Genomic DNA, 7,457 nt, shown 5'->3' on the forward strand with positions numbered 1-7,457 from the left:
AGTTAAATCCAATCGCTAAAACTATGCAATACACGAACCACTCCATGTAAGGCATAAACTGAGTGCGAACTTGAATTTTCCAATTTCTGTGGCCTATGGACATCGGATCAAGCCCAAAACTTGGGCAACATCATAATATGGTGGGAGGGGTCATTTGGTGAGTTTTGAGTGAAATCCAATCGCTTAAACTATGGAATACAACAAGCACAACATGTAAGGCACAAACTGAGTACGAACTTGAATTGTCCAATTTCTATGGCCTATGGACATCGGATCGTGCCCAAAACTTGGGCAACATCATAATATGGTGGGAGTAGTCATTTGGTGAGTTTTGAGTGAAATCCAGTCGCTTAAACTATGCAATACACCAACCACTCAATGAAAGCCACAAACTGAGTACGAACTAGAATTGTCCAATTTCTATGGCCTATGGACATCGGATCTAGCCCAAAACTTGGGCAGCATAATAATATGGTGGGAGCAGTCATTCGGTGAATTTTGAGTGAAATCCAATCGCTAAAACTATGCAATACATCAACCACTCCATTTAAGGCACAAACATAGTATGAACTTGGATTGTCCAATTTCTTTGGCCTATGGATATCGAATAGAGCCCAAAACTTGGGCAACATCATAGTATGGTGGGAGGAGTCATTTGGTGAGTTTTGAGTGAAATCCAATCGCTAGAAGTATGGAATACACCAACCACTCCAATTAGGAACGAACTGCCGTTGAACTTGAATTGTCCAATTTCTCACACCTATGGACATCGGATCTAGCCCAAAACTTGGGCAGCATAATAATATGGTGGGAGCAGTCATTCGGTGAATTTTGAGTGAAATCGAATCGCTAAAACTATGCAATACATCAACCACTCCATTTAAGGCACAAACATAGTATGAACTTGGATTGTCCAATTTCTTTGGCCTATGGATATCGAATCGAGCCCAAAACTTGGGCAACATCATAATATGGTGCGAGGACTGACTCGGTGAGTTTTGAGTGACATCCAATGGATAAAATATGCAATACAACAACGTAATATGGGGGGAGGAGTCATTTGGTGAGTTTTGAGTGAAATCCAAACGCTAAAACTATGCAATACACAAACCACTCCGTGTAATGCACAAACTAGGTACGAACTTGAATTATCCAATTTTTGGGGCCTATGGACATCGGATGGAGCCCAAAACTTGGGCAACAACATATTATAGTGGGACGAGTCAGTCAGAGAGTTTTGAGCGAAATTCAATCGCTTAAACTATGCAATACACCGACCACTCCATGTAAGGCATAAACTGAGTACGAACTTGAATTGTAAAATTTCTTACACCTATTGATTTCGGATCGACCCCAAAACTTGGGCAGCATCATATTACGAGGCACAAACTGAGTACGAACCCGAATTGTCCAATTTCTGTGGCCTACGGACATCGGATCGAGCCCAAAACTTGGGCAACATCATAATATGGTGGGAGGAGTCACTCAGTGAGTTCTGAGTGAAATCCAATCCCTAAAACTATGCAATACACCAACCACTCCATGTAAGGCAAAAACTGAGTACGAACTTGAATTGTCCAATTTCATACACCTATTGATTTCGGATCGACCCCAAAACTATGGCAGCATCATATTATGAGGCACAAACTAAGTACGAACCCGAATTGTCCAATTTCTGTGGCCTATGGACATTGGATCGAGCCCAAAACTTGGGCAACATCATAATATGGTGTGAGGAGCCACTCGGTGAGTTTTGAGTGAAATCCAATCGCTACAACTATGCAACACACCGACCACTCGACGTAAGGCACAAACTGAGTACGAACTTGAATTGTCCAATTTCACCAACCACTCCACGTAAGGCAGAAACTGAGTACGAACTTGAATTGTCCAATTTCTATGGCCTATGGATATCGGATCAAGCCCAAAACTTGGGCAACATCGTAATATGGTGGGAGGAGTCATTCATTGAGTTTTCAGTGAAATCTAATCGCTAAAACTATGCAATACACCAACCACTCCATGTAAGGCACAAACTGAGTACGAACTTGAATTGTCATATTTCTATGGCCTATGGACATCGAATCGAGCCCAAAACTTGGGGAACGTCATAATACGGTGGGAGGAGTCATTCAGTGTGTTTTGAGGGAAATTCAATCACTTAAACTTTGCCTTGCACCAACCACTCCATGTAAGGCACAAACTGAGTAGGAACTTGAATTGTCCAATTTCATACACCTATTGATTTTGGATCGTCCCCAAAACTTGGGGAACATCATAATATGGTAAGAGGAGTCATTCGGTGAGTTTTGAGTGAAATCCAATCGCTTAAACTATGCAATACACCAACCACTCCACGTAAGGCACAAACTAAGTACGAACTTGAATTGTCCAATTTAAATGGCCTATGAATATCGGATCGAGCCCAAAACTCGGGCAACATCATAATATGGTGGGAGGAGCCATTCGGTGAGTTTTAATCCAATCGCTAAAACTATGCAATACATCAACCACTCCACGCAAGGCACAAACTGAGTACGAACTTGAATTGTCCAATTTCTATGGCCTATGGATATCGGATCGAGCCCAAAACTTGGGCAACGTCGTAATATGGTGGGAGGAGTCATTCGTTGAGTTTTGAGTGAAATCCAATCGCTAAAACTATGCAATACATCAACCACTCCATGTAAGGCACAAACTGAGTACGAACTTGAATTGTCCAATTTCTATGGCCTATGGACATCGGATCGAGCCCAAAACTTGGGGAACTTCATAATATGGTGGGAGGAGTCATTCGGTCAGTTTTGAGTGAAATTCAATCGCTTAAACTGTGCAATACCCGAAGCATTCCATTTAAGGCACAAATTGAGTACGAACTTGAATTGTTCAATTTCTGTGGGCTATGGATATCGGATCGAGCCCAAAACTTGGGTAACATCATAATATGGTGGGAGGAGTCATTCGGTGAGTTTTGAGTGGAATCCAATGACAGGACCCTCCCCGGATTTCCTCGAAACCCGGGACGGTCCCCGTCTTATATTCCGGCATCCTGCAGATGCCTAGCCCACTTATTAAGAACCGAGACTTCTACCAAAATTTTGGCAGAGTCTCCCCTGTAAATTGACCAAATCGCAAAATTTCAACATGTTAAAACACAGTTGTTTGCAACCCAACAGCCAACATGCATTACACAATACATAGTGTTTACAAATAGTGTCCTCCGGCCTCTCAAAACAAACCCCAACTGGGCAATAACACAATATATCTTACAGAATTTCAAAATTTACAACGGAAATAAAGATTTCAGAAATGAAACCAACTTATCCTATAGAAGCTCGAGATTCAGTACTCGGGGCCCAGCTCGGCTGCTCAGCACAGTCAGTTATTGTCTGTGGGGCGTAAAACAAAAAATTGTGAGTGGACAAAACAAGGTTTAGTTCCATTTAAATCAAAGTAATATAACCCCACCGTTTAGAAAACCATGCATAAAACTAATGCATTAAAAACCAACATATTCATAATCATATAAAGTATGCTCAAAACCAGAGCTAAATCTGAAACCGTAGTGAAACTTATAATTCAACCCATCCAAACCTTTTCTTATAAAATTCAAATCAAACTCTCGAACCACGTGACCGTTGGCACGACAAGCGGGGAAGTATCCTCACTCAGAAACAAGAACAAATGCATAGCTATATATATATATATGACACACCTAATTGTACCGGGGAAACAATCCAACAGGGGATTGTTGACTAGCTCATAATTATCAGCCCTCAAAATGATTATGTGGCTAGGGACGAGCCGTCCAACTGGGGGTCTAACTCTCAGCTAGCACGTACGGACGAAGAATCAATTAAGGGTCTACAGCGACACCCTGTTAAGGTATGCCCCGGGTTCCGACATTTCCAAATATCTCACAATTCCATAATGAAGTTCCAATATAGGGGAGGTACACAGGGTAGTGCTTATAGCACTCCAAACTGACTTTCTACTCTCGCATCTTTCCATGCCTCATAACCATATCCCAAGTACCCCCACACATACTCAACAAATATAGTACTTTCCCAAATAATATACATATATCACGCAAGATACTTGAATATGTTCAAAACCCAAATATATCACCAATACTTTATAAAAATAATAGTTTCGATTATAAAGTATATAGTGAATTCCCATAAATCCTTAAATTCTTATGCATAAAATTTTCATCATAAAATCATGCTGTTTATTAGAAAACAATGTCCACTCACAAATAGTATAACAACCCAAACCTTAATTAATATTTCACTATTAATTTAATAGAGGAAAAGACTCAGTTACCCTTGGATTATTTTATTTGTTTTTAAGTTGATTCTTTGACCGGAAAAGAATTTGGGAAATCCGATTGTACCGTTGCGTAGAGCGCGACAAAACGAGTCCGTAGACACGTAGTGGACTCGAATAGGACTTGTAATGAAGAAATTACGAGCAAAATACGAAAAAAGGGCAAATTGGTAATTTCTGAAAATCAGATTTTTAAAAATCTGTTTTCCCTTCTCTCTCTCCTCACTCTCTTCTTCCTCACAATCAGAACCCCTCCCTGCCTCCTTCTTGCTCCAGCCGATCACCCAGCCACCTCCAGCCGCCACCACATCGCGCCAGACCGGTCAAGACTTGACCGGCTTTACCCCCGCAGCCCGTCTGACGTCTTCCCCGACCCCCAACCGCCCTGGGTTCGCCGAAAACAGCTCGGATTTGGCTGGTTTTTCTCCGAATTTCAAGCCTCTCGTTCTCCCTCCTCCGGCCACCAAATCGGATGAATTAGGTATGGTTTTTCAACTGATTTTCACGTTCTAGCTGATGGCTGGGTAGGTTTTGATAGATTTTGAGGTTTGAAGGGTTGATTTACGAGTTGGGTTTCTACCGAGTTTAGGATGCCAATATCAGCCACTTCTGACCACTTTTTGGCCATAGCCCAAGAACAAAAGTGGTTCCAAATTAGGTGTTTTACCTAGGCTAGGAGTTTGGACCGGCGGTTTGGAGAGTTTCCGGTCGCCGGAATTTACTATGCACACCCACGCGCTTAGTCCCAGAACGATCCTCGTGTCCTCACGAGCGCGTAGGAGTTCGCGGATCTCAATTCGGAATACGTTTGAACCTTGAACGGATCTCGCATAGTGTGCGATTTCCGGGTTCAATACATTTGGACCGTTGGATCGTAGTTAAACTGGAGTATGTCGATTACTGACAATTGTTTGTCTGTCCGATCGTGCGATCGTGAGCAATCCGACTGTTCGATCGAGACCAAACTCTCACGACATGTGTCCTAGGCATATTGGAACCTCTAGGAATGATCGGATCGGAATTCTGAGGTCGTGGACCCCACGGGGTGCCGAGTTGACTTTTTGGGACTTTATCGCTTTTGAGTCCCTAGTTACTTCTAAGTCATTCCAAGTGAGAGGAACGCTACTATGGGCTTAGGAATGACCTTTAAAAGTGATGCACGCAGTTTTAGGAGCCGGGGGTCAGGGTTATAATTTTAATATTATTTTATTGAGCAGATTTATTAATAAAAGATTATGATGGTAATTCAGGCACCCGAGCACCAGGTGACCCGCAGGAGGGACCTTCAAAGGGTCCAGCTAGCTCAGAGTATCTGTGAGTGGACTATTTGTTTTATAAATGATTTTATACAATTAAATTCCATTATTTGATCTTGAATAAGTATTTCATAATTGATATTTTCCTAGCACGATTTTTATAGCTTTAAGTATATTTACTTATTTGCTGCCGAGTTGAGAATCCTTAAAGGATAGGAAAAGTATAAATTGGGATAGTTATCAGATTGACTGGCAGTAGGCTTTAAGGTTTATTAAGACCTAGTTTTATAAATTCTAGTTCCTTTTCAAAAAAGGTATATATATACATATATATTTATATATTTCAGAAACCACTTAGGTACCCAAGGTTGCCTTCAGTATAATAAATGTTGCCTTCGGATTTAAATGGTTGCCTTCGGTTATAATGATGTCGACGGACATCCAGTTGCCTTCAGATATGTCAGCATGCTTGACACTGCCCCACGAGTTGCGGGGACGCCCGGACCGTGAGGTGCGAGATTGCAGATCAGGTTGACCAAGTGTCCCCTGAATCCTGTGAGATTGCGGTTTGGGTTGACCTTGCGTCATCGAGACCTGCGAGAGTGTGTCACTCCGATGGCACTAGAATGGAATTGACGGAAATTAAAGGAAGTGACGGATTGCTAAATGGGTACACCTAGGTGGTAGATTATAGTTGATTTCAATGCTTTCAAGATTTCATGTTTGATTAAGTATTTGAATGATTCTATAGATATAATATGAATGCATTGATTTCAGTATGAATATTTATATAAAAGACATGATTTAGTTTTATAATGATTTTACAATGGGGTTAGTATGTTCTTATATTATTTTTCCAAAGCTTGTTTTTGGTCCACTCACCTTTTCAATGTTTTGCGCCCTCAAGCAGTAACCGTGCGTCAGTGCGCCACCATTGGGCCGAGACCACCTTCCGCCACCTCCTTTGCCATTGTAGGACTTTGTATAGTTATTTTATTCTTGTAATCGTTTCTGAGTAGATGCTCTAATATTGCCCTTGAACACTTGTTTAACTGTTAGAATGTAAATATTTGCATGCTGGCAGTTGGTGTTTATTCTTATGTTTGTTTGACAGGTGTAACTTTGGGTTTGGTCCGATTTCATGGGAGACTCTGTTGAATGGTTTCGGCAGAAGTCAAACCCCAGTTTTGGTTGAAATTTGACTAGAAGGGCAATTAGGTCGTTTGTGCTCGGCACCAGCCAGGTTTCGGACACGCACAGGGTTCGGCTCGGATTCCAAAGTGGAATTTGGGTCAGGTCCTGTCAAATAGCCACAAGCTGCTTGATCCTGTGAGGGTCCCGCCTGCTGTGTATGCGGACTCGGATTACCTATTTCAGAATACGAGCACGATATTAAAATCAAACTCTTCGAACGAGGACTTGAAAATAAAATCCTAATTTTCCGGGTTTCAAGTAAGCCAGAGGAACGAAACGTTCCTAAGGTCCGACTAAGGGTTTCAACTGTTGGAATAATCTCGGAAGACGCTCGGTCAACCGGGCGGTCAAATAGCTCATGGTCGGACAATTAACGTAAAACCTAAACTTTAAGTTATTGAATCGGAACATCCAGGGCTCCGATTCACGATCCGCGAAATCCTACACGATCCTAGTAATACAGGGAACAACATACATGAATTTGGGTCTGATCCAACGGTTCTAACATATCGAACCCGAAAATTGCAGAATATGGAAAATCCGTTTGAGGCTCAAACGATATCCAAATTGAGATCCGAGCGCGCATACACGCTCGTGACAACCCAAGGATCATTCTAGGATAAAATGTGACCCCACCCTACAGCCCAAGGGCCGCCCCAAGCGCCGGCAGAGCGTGGG

The sequence above is a fragment of the Prunus avium genome, chromosome 7 (assembly GCF_965620075.1).
Source record: "Prunus avium chromosome 7, drPruAviu1.hap1.1, whole genome shotgun sequence".
NCBI lineage: Eukaryota > Viridiplantae > Streptophyta > Magnoliopsida > Rosales > Rosaceae > Prunus > Prunus avium.